At 41.6% G+C, this 13139-nt stretch overlaps 1 protein-coding gene across 5 annotated transcripts in view; it reads left to right on the forward strand.

Moving 5' to 3' along the window:
• The window catches only part of ACSL3 (acyl-CoA synthetase long chain family member 3), a 44676-nt gene that overhangs the window by 2460 nt on the left and 29077 nt on the right, over positions 1 to 13139 (forward strand). Inside the window, exon 1 of one of the 5 annotated variants that reach the window (XM_085232600.1) lies at positions 12809 to 12827. The exons of the other annotated variants lie outside the window; for them this stretch is intronic. The gene's annotated coding sequence lies outside the window, so the exon portion shown is untranslated. Of the gene's footprint in view, positions 1 to 12808; positions 12828 to 13139 lie in introns of those variants that run through there. 5 annotated transcript variants of the gene reach the window in all.

The raw sequence follows: 13139 nt of genomic DNA on the forward strand, positions 1-13139 counted from the left end.
TGGAGCATCCATGTTCAAGGACACCCAGGTATGAAGTTTGTTCCAGAGGAGAACATGAATAATTGGGTCCTGAATTGTTTAGAAATCTGCTTTTTGTTTAAAAGTACTTTTTTTTTTTTTCCAGTGGAAGAGTAACAAAATCAAAACTTACCTTGACAAACTACTGCTTCTCACCACAGTGACTGAGACCAAAGGAGTAATGCAGCCTAAAATGGTCCTGCTGGGCCTTACACAGCAGGTTCAGGTGGCTGCAATTGCACTGAATTCACTTGTCCCAAACCATGGAGAAATCCAGTTGTTTTTGGAGAGCAGTTCTGAGAATTTATGTAAGATGCTGAATGGGGAGCTGACTGAAAGCCAGCTAATAAGAAATAGGAGGCAGAAGGATTTATGTGGAATTTAGGCCATCTGAATATGGCCCTAAGATGCGACTTAGTACTACTAAGTAAGGTGTATTAACACTAAGAAGACTTGGCTTTGATTTCTATCCATTTCGCGTGCTGCTGGTTACTAAGCAAACTCACCCTTCGCAGGGCTGTCCTGGTGGGGTGCAGCCCTTCAGTCATATCACTGGCCTCACCTGATGGCCCTGTGGCAGCAAATCGTCCCCTTCCTCTCAGGGCTCCCCCAAAGCGTTGCTGTCCCATCTCCTTCCTTGGAGTTTTCGAGATGTAATTGTGCAAAGCCCTCAGAAGGGAGGTCTCATCCCCTGGATCACCCTGCTTTGAGCTGAGGGTGGAACTGAAGATCCCTGCGGTCCCTTCCCCTCAGAGTAGTCACCCTGTGTCTCCAGGTGGCTGCTACCTGCATGGCAGAGGTCTCTGAGCCGGCTTATTGAGAGCTGTGTGCTGTCTGGCAGCGTAGGTTTATTTCTCGTACTTGCAGGAATATTGCAAGCACTTCAGACAATCTTAAGAGGCTCTCAAATGGGAAGGCGTTATTTGTTTAATTTTGCAGTTAGAGTTGAGAGAACTGCTCTCCATTCTGAGATCCTGATCTACATGGTGGTTTGCAGTGAGTGAGGCCTGAAGGGCCCTTGAAGATTTCAGTACTCTGCTGCAAGGTACAGTTTTGAAGATGTTGAAGGAAATGACCTGGACAGGTTGTATCCCAATTGCACCTCCTGCATGACCGTTATTAAATTTGGGACTACAGGTGAAACAGAAATTGTAATCTCCGAAAAAAGCTCAAATCTCATTCTGCATTAGCTTCTAGGTCAACTAGAGAAATACCGTTCAAATCTCATGAGTTGTTTTGCAGCAGTCTCTATTGATTCTTTGGAAGGAATTGCCCTCACAAGTGTCTCCTTGTCCCATGAGTGAGTCCCCAGCTCGTAGGCAGTCGTAGTGCTGTTTGGTGTATGTAATCCCATAGGAGGAGGTGGCAATTTGTCAGCACATGTGTTTTGGGAAGTCGTGTGTCAGTGTTTGTGATGGTTGTCATTTAGCAAGCCATGCTAGCTCATTACAACATCTGATGTGGGACAGACCAGCTTCTCAGTTTCATTAGTTTCCTGTAAAGCAGGGAAGATAATGCAAGGCTTATCAGAAGTTACTGAATTGTGGTTTTTCACAGTCAAAAGCAGCAATAACTAAGTGCAAGCCTTTCCCTATTTCACTTAAAAATTGGAAATGTGATACTCTGTTATTGCTTGAGTACTGTGTAAGCATCATCCTTACTTGGAATGCTTATATCCACTAGATTAAGCAGTGTAAGACGTGGACAGGGGGAAGAGATGACTTTGTTGATTACGCAGTGAAATAGCAGTAGTACTGCAAATCCCAGGTCCTGTCCCATATCTGTTTGCTGCTTTACATTCCTGTCTCTGGAAAACACTTCGTTCTTCTGTGATAAACCCATTGTAAATGGAAAGTAGAAATGCTATCTAGCAATAACTTGTCTGTATCTTCAGAGAGAAAAGTATTCTTCCTTTCTCCTCTTGCTCTCCAGAGCAGGATATAGAACTTGCTGTGTTTTGTGCAGGTTGACAATTAAGAGATGTGGGAGACTTCTGCGTCCATGGGAAGGCTTTACTTGGGTTCCTTGCTTCTTGAGCAGACACAGAGCAGTTAGTGCAGTGCCATGCATGTGTGTGTGTGATGACATAAGTTTATCGGACCAAGCCCGTGGTGTGATTTCTGAAAAGCAAAGTTTTAAGGCACAGTATATTCTGTGAAGCAATGGAGCATGCTCTGCAGTTGTTAAATCAAACTTACTAAAAATCAAAATGCATGGACTCATTCTCTGAGAACTTAAAAGAAAAAGTTAGGAAGTAGAAGATGTATGGTGAGTTGTTAACAGTTTGGTATGTGTGTAACTTTGTGTTTGGTGAAGAGGCTGTCTGTTATCTGTGTTAAATATGTTAGCGTATGTGAAAGTTAGAAGGGAGCAGGGAAGAAACCAGAGGTTGAGGATGCTTTGTGGAAGGTAAGAGTGGTGTACATGAAGATCTATAATGCTTCTCTTTTTGTGTCTCCAGACTTCATAAGGATTTGTGATGAATATTGAGGAGGAGAGGGGGATGGTAAGGCAGCAAGCATAGGAAGAAGGCAGTAGTCTTAGCAGTGCTAGGGCAGGGAGCTTGTTTGCATGTTTGGAAAGAGCAGAGCAGATGCAGCTCACATGTCATAAAGTTCACAGATAATTTTGGAAGTCCTGTCACCAGGGCTTGTCATGCATTTATAGCTGTGTATTTAATGGTTCTTATGAACCATAGTCATTGAATGGCTTGGGCTGGAACAGACCTCAAGGATCATCAAGTTCCAACCCCTTGCCACAGGCAGGGTTGCCAACCTTGCACTAGATCAGATCAAGTACTAGGTCAGATTGCTCAGAGCCCCATCCCTCCTGGCCTTAACCGCCTCCTGTGGGGCATCCACAGCTCCTCTGGGCAGTGTATTCCAGCACTGCACCACTCATCCAGTAAAGAACTTCCTCTTGACATCTAGTGTAAATCTCTCCTCCTTTAGTTTAAAACATTCCTCTTTGCCCTATCACTATCTACCCTTGTAAAAAGCTGATTTCCCTCATGTTTATAAACTCCCTTTAAATATTGGAAGGCCCCAATGAAATCTCTCCTCAGCCTTCTCTTCTCCAAACTAAATAAGCCCAGTTCCTTCAGCTTATCTTTATAGGAGAGGTATTCCAGCCCTCTGATTATCTTCATCACCCTCCTCTGGACCCTCTCCAAAAGCTTGACATCTTTCCTGTGTGGGGGACCACAGACTCAGATGCAGAACTCCAGCTGGGCATAGCAGAGGGGGACAGTCCCCTTCCTCATCCTGCTGCCACTCCTCTTCAATTGCAGCCCAGGATATCATTGGCCTGGGCTGCAAGTGCACACTACTGGCTCGTTAAGTTTCTCATCAACCAGGACATTGAAGTCCTTCTCAGCTAGGCTGCTCTCAAGTTGTTCTCCCAGAGTGTATACATATCTGGGATTATCTTGACCCAAGTGCAAAACTTTGCACTTTACTTTGTTGAATCTCATAAGGTTCACAAGTTTATTAAGATCACTCTGGATCGTATCCCTTCCTTCTGCTGTTTCAACTGCACCACTCAGCTTGGTGTCATCAGCAAACTTGCTGAGAGTGCACTCTATCCTATCATCTGTGTCGTTGATCAAGCTGTTAAAGAGTACCTGTCCCAAGACAGTCCCACCCCTGGGGGATGCTACTCATTACCGGCCTCCACCTGTACATAGAGCCATTGTCCACAACCCTCTGGCTGTGATCTTCCAACTAATTTCTTATCCACTGGATAGTCCACTCTTCAAATCCGTATCTCTCCAATTTGGAGATAAGGATGTGGTAGGTGACCATATCACAGGCTTTGCAGAAGTCCAGATTGATGACATTAGTTGTTTTCCCTTTGTCCACCAATACCATCACTCCATCACAGAAGGTCACCAGATTGGTTAGGTGCAGCCTTCCCTTGGTGAAGCTGTGCTGGTTGTCTCAGATCACCTGCTTGTCCATCATGTGCCTTAACGCGTATTCCAAGAGGATCTGTTTCACGATCTTCTCAGGCACAGAGGAGAGGCTCCCTGGCTTGTAGCATCCTTCACTTTCTCCTAGATGAGAGTGATGTTTCCCTCTATCCCTAGTCCCTGAGGACTTTGCCCGACAGCCATGGCTTTTCAAATATAACAGAGAGCATCTCAGCAACCACATCAGCTATGTCGCTTAGGACACTGGGATGCATGTCATCTGGCCCCACAGACTTGGACACATTCAGTCTCATGAGTGGATCTTGGACTTACTCTGCCCTTATAGTGGGGGGGAAGTTTGCTTCATCTTCCTGTTTTAAGGAAAGTATGAAGAAGGAAATTATTTTCCTAATGGACAGCTCTGAAATGCTTAAAAATATGTTTTCTAGCTTTGCAGCTGTGATAACTCTGTAGATTTTATTTTTCTTGTATAGAAATATGCTTATGGAGATTTTTATCTGGTTTTCTTACAATCCACATAACTAGCTTAGCCTAATAATGTCCAGAATTTTCAAGAACAAGGTACAAACTGAGTACAGTGGGGCTATGAACTGCCATGTGAGTGGCCTAGCATGGAGGTTTGGCCCAACCAAGGCTGCTGGTGGGCAGTGGAACATGGCCTTAGGGCCTTTCATCAGGAACTTAAGAGGACATTCACAGGGACACGTGACAGCTTCTGTTCCTGAAAATCTGTAATTTACCAATAAAAGTTTTATTACAAAGAAAAAAAAAAAAATCCTGTCCACATTGTATGTGCATTCACAGTGTTGTAGCTGGTCTAGGGCATGATGGAGTGGAGAGAGCTTCCGGCCTGGTATAGATGTTTCTGTATCTAAAGTACAAGTTTAAAAGTATAATGGTTGAAATTGTATTTTAATTACATTATTAGTTTCGTTCATGATGATTTGGGGTATTTATTTCTTTATTGAAAGTTGTGGTTACTTTGTTGTTTTTAAATGTTTGTAGCTGTAGTATGAAATAGATAAAATTCTTTATTTCTGTTCTTAGATTCTGGAAATACTTAATAGCTTATTCTGGACTTCCAATTGTCAACATGTATTAATCTAATCTGACCATCTGAATAACACAGGCAAAATAAATTTGGCTGAGAATATACACAAAATTCCTTCAAGTGCAGTTAGTACAATGGCACTTTTCTTTCTTTAAAAACAAGAACGTTGACCTTTTTAAAACTTGTGGTGCAGACTACCCAGAACAGGTACTTGAATGTTTCGATCTTGTTTATGTACTTGGGGTCTGAGGGTGTGTTTGTTTTCCCTAATAGAGAATTCCCTTCTGCCAGAGACTATTTACCTATATTTGTGTACTGATCCTAAGGACTTGAATTAACCTCTGTGAGTAGCTAATTACCTCCTCAGCTTTATCCCCTCTGGCCCCCAGCAGTGGGTACTGGATGTAGTCCTTTGACTTTCAACACTTGGGTTTGTAAATTTGTTTTTAAAAGGTGATGAACAAGGAGCTGAAGCTGGGGATCATGCTCTTAGTTCTTATCAGTGCTCTTAGAATAAATGACATTTAATGAGTCCTTGTTTTGCCTTTGTTTTGTATTCTGGGGTTATCAGGTATGCTCATTGATGGTCCTGCCTGCCTTTGCTTACAAGAAAGGGAGGGGATTATAAAAAGAGAGAAAAGGGTATTCACTCGGTTGCAGCTAAGGAAAAAGGTAGTCGTCATGTTCTCTGATGTCTAGGGTTAGAAAATAGGGTGATATTTCAAATGAGCATGTTAGGCATCCTCATGCCTTACTTATATAAATTTCAAGTTCTCCTAGAGAATCAGAGCATCCAAGGGCTGCAGCAATGCAGCCTGCTTGTTTGTGTTTTAAGCTTCCCTGCAACAACCCCATGTCACCTCTGCACACTTCTTGAGTGCAGGGAGTGCTGTCTGCTGCGGGGTTACCTGGACACAGGGCATGGGGGGATGGAGGGCAGAGCGGAGCAGCTGAGGCAGCCTGCTGTAGAGCCCTGTCTGGACTTTTGAAAGTGCTTATGTCAGGGAGCTTTTTAACCAGTTGAGATGTTGCAGAGAACAGGGTGGTGCATCTGTGACAAAACCATGAGTTCCTAGCTGGAACTAGCTAGTGACTAGTGACCTAGTGTCATACATGACCTGGTGTTGTGCTTCTGCACATGGCACATGTTCAGCCGGCACTCATGCAAATTCCAGTGTATTGTAAGTTACGGTTTAGCTTAGTTTGAGCCTACTTGAAAACTGAAGTTAAATAAGCCATGTGATAATTTAATATTAGGTTCTGAGGAGAAAAACAGTGTCGTTACACTGCTGCGTAAGTGGACTATATGTTCAAATATAACAGAGTATTTCTGAGAAAATTCAGCTTGGGAGTCGAGGGCAGTTGTCTGTAAAGTTCTGTTTGGAGATGGGATTTCACAGTTATTAATATAAGCAGTCTAAAATGAACAATCTTGAGGAAATTGGGATGCTCAGTTTGAGGGAGAAGAGGTTCAGAGGAGACCTCATCGCACTCTACAAGTGCCTGGAAGGAGGCTGTGTGAGTTGGCGTTGGTCTCTGCTCCCAGGTAACAGCAATAGGATGAAAGGGAATGGCCTCAAGTTGTGCTGGGGATGTTCAGGTTGGATATTAGGAAGGATGTCTTAGGAAGAGTGGTGAATCATTGGCACAGGCTGCCCAGGGAAGTGCTGGGGTCTCCATCCTTGGAGGTGGTCAAGGAAGGGGTAGATGTGTACTTGGGATGTGGCTCAGTGGGCCTGGTGGTGGTAGGTGATTGTTTGGACTAGATGATTTTAGAGGTCTTTTCCAACTTAAATGATTCTGTGATTACAAAAAGTGTACTTGAATATTCCATATTCACAGAACTTAGGATATTGTCCTTTTCATTTGTGCTCAGGACAATCTCCAGATGTTGTGCTCTGCATTTGTATGGTTGCTGAAGTGAAGTACCGCTCCTTGTATGTCTTGCTTAACCTTTGTGAGAGGCTCACTTTGTGAGATACCAAATACCCAGAGGCTTCTGTGCAAGTGTTGTCCTACAGCACTGCTTCCTGCATCAGTGACTTTCCAGTTTATGTGATAGCTCAGGAGCGTTGTGGTTGCTATCCTGCTGAGTGGCTTGGGGGGGTATCCCTTCCTTACACTGAGTGACCGTTACAAAATGCAGCCTGAAACATGCAGTTCGGCCTTGGAGCAGAAATCCTTTGCTGAAATGTGATGGTTCCATCTGGGAACCTCACAGCAACTACTGCTGCCAGAGCAGGGAGCTTCCCCTGGTCTGGATGTGCAGTCACTGCGGCAGAACGTGTGGGAAGAAGAGCTGATGTTCCTGGGGAGTTAATTCATTACTTTTTTTTGCTGGTACATTCTTGTAGCTGGCTGGACACAATTATGTTGAAAAAAAAAAACCAAAACAAAACCAAAAAAGAAGGAATTAGAGCCTGAACATTTATTTAGTCCTCAAAATAGAAAGTGTATTTAAAATGTCAGCAGCTCAGCCCGTCCAGTTAAGTGGTGAAATGTGGCACTTCATGAATCCAGTGTCTGATTGTGCTGTGGATGTCCTTATCCTTTTAAAATGGACTCAACTCCTCTTGAAAGTATAGTTCATCTGGCTGGTACTTTTCTTGTGAGCAACGTCTTTAAATATTTAGAATAGATCTTTACTTTTTCTTCAGGAGCCTATAACATCATTTTGGTCTCTAGGTATTACTTTGTTGATTAACTTAAGTGTATTTGTCTGCTGCTTGCTCTTTAAAGGGGTTCTGAATTAAAGTTATCCCTAGCAGAAGCCCATAAAGTCAAAAACAAATGTTAAGGAAGACAATGGCGTAAAAATACAAGGTCTTACCTGACTTCAGAGCTAACCATATGTTGTGGGTTGTTTTTTTTTTAATTCATTAACCTATATTCCTTTAAAAAAATGTTTACTGTCATATTATAGGAAAAGCAGCTCATCTGAAAGTAAATGAGAGCATCTCTGTGCATGCTGGAAATTTCTGATATTACATTAGTTCTTATCTGACAAATATGACTGTTATGCAATGCACAGCCAGACTGAGCATACAGAAACAGAACACTGATTTCTATTTTGATTGTTTTTCGTTTGTTTTCCATCAATCCCCTCCTTTCCCCCCCCCCACCCCCCCCCAAGCCCATTTCATAGCTTGGCATTTCAACTTTCCCAGAAATAAGAGAAGTGAACTCAGGCTGTCTTTTGTAGTTGAAAATGTGTTTTGCACCATTCTGGTTCTTCCTTTCTATTCATATTGAAAGCAGAGTCTGCCTCCCAGTGGACGTACTTAACAGGATTGTCTTAAACGGTTGGAAAATGGCAGTAAGTTGAAATTTGGAGAAGGATAAACTGGCAGTGATGACTGGGCCATACTGCCCCTCTTCAGTAGCTAGAGCTGGGGATAATGTTGAGGCTTCCATTTAATTCTTATGTGGAGTGGTGTTGGTGTCCTTGTTCAACTGCTCTTTGATGTATAATTTGTAGCTGTGGTTTAAAAACCTAATCGTATACTTGGGAAATTGGTGTTTATTTCTTTTTGATGTTTACAATGTAGATATTGAAGTTATTTGAACATCTTCAGTTGTAGTAAGGTACTTCGCCTATCAAATTTGCTACCATGGGCTTGATTTCAATTACTCTTAATAGTGGAAGATTGATTTGCCAATCCATTTCATTAGACTTATATAAGTTAAAAGCTTAAGGAAAATACATTTTAAAATATTCTGAGTAGGAACATTGCTAAGAACAGAATTGCAGGGAAGGCTGTCTTTTCAACTGATGCTAGTATCTTCAAAGGATGTTTATGTGCCATAGGTGACAACAGGTTCAGGAGTGCCTGTTCAGGTGTCTGTAGAATTGCTTTCCCGTTGATTTAGGTTCCTGCAATGATACCCTAGGCTCCAGAAAGCACCAGAGTTGATACAAAGGGAGGCCCACACTTCTGGCCTAACAAGAAGGTTTAAAGTGGATCAGTGAGCTAATCGGACTTGTTCCTAGTCACACAGGCACTAAAGTAGTGGGACAATGGAAGGGAAGAGCTGGATTTTGCAAACAAACGTTCTGTTTTTATTAGCAGCCCAGCATTAAATGTGCTTGAGCCACGTGGGAACTGGAGCTGCTGCTGTGGCTGCCCAGCGCTGTCACCCATCCCGCAGCTGCCCTGCTGCTGCCTCTCCCCAGCAGCTGTCTGCTCAGATGTGCCTTGTGTGCAGGAAGGCCTGAGCTGCCAACAGGACTGGGATTCAGGAAGGTGTGCTGAGCACCAGCACTGCTCTCCAGATCAGTCTGTGTGTCAGCAGGGCCTGTGGATTTCTCAGTCAGCCGGGCCTCCGGGCTCTGTGGGATTCCCGCCAGCCAGGCTACTGGGCTGTGTAGGGTTCCTGTCTGCTCTGTTTCTTTATAAGCAGTGTATGAAGACACTTCTGTGGTAGTTGTGAGGAACATCAGTTTTCAGATAAAACTATGATAAACTGATCTTGCAGAACAGCCCTTCTACTTAGATTGGCATATATTTAGATTTCTGTTCCCAAAAGCGATCATCACCTCGGCCTGCAACTCACATACTAGTCAAGGGAATTTCCTCATGAAATAGAGGCCTCTAGCTATTTCTGTATGTTTGGCTTTCTTTCCCAATTTTATGCAGGTGAATACATGAATATTTAAAAATAAGTAACAGCGACTTCTTCTAGAGCTCTTCATTTTGTAAAAATAAGTAGCTCACTTGCTGAATATCAGCAAAGAAACATTTAAAGTCCAGATGTAAATTATCAGAGGCTAATTATGCAAAGTTTGCAAACAGTGCAAAGTTCTGTATAATATGTTTTCCTATGTTGTCTTGATTTTTCTTAATCATGATATCAGAATATCTACAGATATTGTCTGATATTTTGTCCAATAAAGCCAAGCCTATTAATAACACTTGTTAACTTTTCTGCAAATATTAACAAATCAATTAGTTTGCAGGATTCATTGATGTGAGAAATTTACGATTTAAGTCTCAGTTACACACACATCGGTGCTTTTGTGTGGATTTTCTGAACTTCCTGGGTTTGAGTTTGGTCATGTTTAGTTGCTGTATGTAACAGAAGTTGGATGGAAGCACCTTGATTCTTAACCTCCAGCCACTGAAACAGTCTTGTGGAAGAGATAATCTGCCTGAGGAGTGAATGGCTTTGTAAATTATAATGTTTGCAGTTGGGGAATAGGTAGGAAGTATTACCTATGCTACGTATTTTAAATCTGACTTGCTGGTATGCATTTTAAGTGTGACTTGTTTCCCTAAAGCGTGATAAATAAAGCCTTTGTCTATAGTAGATTGAAGTTGGTGTTTGTGATAATTACTGTTTTGTGTAGTCTGTGTAATCCAGGAATGTTTATTACTCTTGCTGAAGTCTATTCCACGCATAGATAGATGTACAGTGCTGCGTATCATTTTTTTTTTTTTTTTTTTTCAACTCCAAACGGTGGGACTGGTGGTACGAGCTGCTGAGTCTGACTGCTGCAGCACCTTGGTTGTGCTGTGCTTAGGCATGAACCAGGACCAGCCTGCTCTGCATTGTAGCAGGATTTGTTTTAACTTAATATCGTGGGCCTGGACTCTCCAAAGTGATACAGCGCAGTGGTAGGTAAACAAAAGGATTTGTTTATTTGTGTATATTACAAAACACAAGTGAAGGAACAGGGAATATCTTTTGTAATTGACATATGTAATTGGGATTTTCCACTTCTAGATCTTGCAATTGCCTATGACAGCTCCTGTTGAGTAAACTGAGACAGGAACATCTTGTGTCAGCTGATGTGCCTGCCATAATAAAAAGTTGCATAAGGTTTCTTTTTCTTACTAATTTATGCTTGTATTGTAGTGCAACTGCTATAAGCAGATCAATTAGTAAACACATTCCTGCAAGGATTTTATTTCTCATTTAACAAAAGTTTGCTTCTAAACCGAAAGGGTGTGACAGCATTAGTGTAAGAAGTGTATCAGGCCAAATCACTGCTTATGCACTAAGCAGATCAGTGCTGAGCACTGCCGGTGTGCTGCCCCAAACTCAGCAGTGGGTGTTCTGGTTGCCTCTTCTTGGGCTGCTCGAAGAAACCCATGGTCTTATTCTTTGCTGCTCGGTGCCTGTTTCATGAAATAGCTTTACATATAAATAGAACTGCTGTTAGGTGTGTGCAGAAATGTTTGCTTCTGCGCTTTTTCTGTATAAATGATTTTGCATAAATTAAAAGCTTTCTCCTCCAGTGCTTAGTTTAATCTGCCAACTTTCTTGCATATTTGGTCAGGGTTTGAACACCCCAACTGCGTTAGAATGCGTTTGTGTTATCTGAGGGCCTGAATGCTTACAGCTAACCTGCTATGTAGGCTGCTAACTTACAGATGTTTCGCATACTTCGTATGTTTTTATTTGTCAGTGACTTCCTTAAGAACAGTATGTGGGCATTGTAAAGGCGCTGGGTGCTCTCTCAGTGTATTGGCTCTCAGCAGTATTTACTAAACATACTTAGGATCCCAGTCTTGTCTACTTTCCATTCCCTGCCTCTAAATGTTGAGTTTATTTAACCTCTTCCTGTGAGTAGTTGTATTAAGAGAGTGATGACCACAAATCATCATTTCAAGGACGTCTTCAAATAAACCTTGCAGGATTTCAGTGAGAAGAAATGAGTCTCAACTGATCTGTAGGCAAGAAAATTGATTTGGAAAATCTTGTTTTTCTTAGTCTACAAAAAGTAGCGTTTGAAGAAAAAAAGCTACATTTTTGTAAATGTTAATTTTTAGAAGAATCCGTTTGAAATAGAGCTTTTGTTGTGATGAAACCTTAACACAATTAATGATTTGCAATTCAGAGAAATCAACTCCAAATGTGGGGTTTTGTGCAAGGCTTTGAATAAGCCATAAAAAAAAAAAAGAGCTTAAGATGAGACCTTGATGCATTTATTTATTTATTTACTTTTTCCCAAAGAAAGTGGAAAAGGTTCCTTTCTCATTCTGAGTTGGGAATAAAGCTGTTTGAATATCAGCAAAATCAAAGGGAAAGCTGCTGTTCCAGAAGGTCTCAGTGCCTCCCTAAGCAAAGAGCCGTGCAACTTACAGTGAATGTTTCTGGTCAGCTTGCTTGTTTTTCAGACAGGGACTTTCTTTGGAGAAGAATTTTCCAAAAGGTATTAAGTCAGTTGTCTTTATTTCTTGCTTGTCACAGAGTTTGGTTAAATTCCTTTTCTACTGCGTAGCCACAAATTACGTCTTCAGCTTTATAAGGAAAAAGTGTCTTCTCCCCTCTGCCCTGAGGTGGGCCAGATGCAATTCCCGTAGTGTGTTACTTCCTGAAAAACTGGTGAACTTCTGTCTGCTGAACACAGAATTCAGCATGAAAACGTCACGTTCTGTGTTGCTATCAGCAGCACCATAATTTTTCTGGACAACAGCAGCTTATTGTCTGGCACATGGTTATTTCCATTTAAGTATCCTTCAGTGACAGCCTAAGAACATAAGTCTCTTCAAACGATTACTGAATTTGCCCTTTAGCTTACTTAAGATTTTTTTTTTTCTCATCGCTTGTTTTGCCTTTGATCTTCAAAAATAATATATACACACTGTTACATTTTAGGTTTAAAACTCCTTTCCCTCTCTGCTACTTGCTCCACTAAGTATCTACAAGGAAGGAGTCCTACGCTTGAGTTAACACTGGTCTCTGGGTGCTTTGCAGAAATACTTTTGCTGGGAGTTCTAAGAAAGTGAATAATCTGGAGGAAGATGGAATTAATCTCATCCCACACATTTAGGATTGTGGATCGATTACAAAAGGATGTACAAGTCTAATGCTTGTAATAAAGTGAGGTGTTTTTCCATTACTAAGTTTTATCTTTTATGATATAAACTTTTTTTCTACTAACATTTCTTTTTGTTAGGGTTTTTGAAGTTGGTGGGTGTTGTAAAACAGCAAAACTGGTATGGGATTGGCACTGTAGCCTGTGAATGGACATTTGGTTCATTTAGTAAGAGCAGTCAAATCTGTGCTTCTTGTGCACACATCAGTATTAGTTTTCTGACTTATGTTATTGCTCTTCATGTAGTCGTATCAGTACATTTGAAGAGTTAACTGAATGATATGTAATTATAGTTAAACTGTTCTGCTTTTATGGGC

Source organism: Meleagris gallopavo, chromosome 11 (genome assembly GCF_905368555.1).
Source record: "Meleagris gallopavo chromosome 11, MGAL_WU_HG_1.1, whole genome shotgun sequence".
NCBI classification, from domain to species: domain Eukaryota; kingdom Metazoa; phylum Chordata; class Aves; order Galliformes; family Phasianidae; genus Meleagris; species Meleagris gallopavo.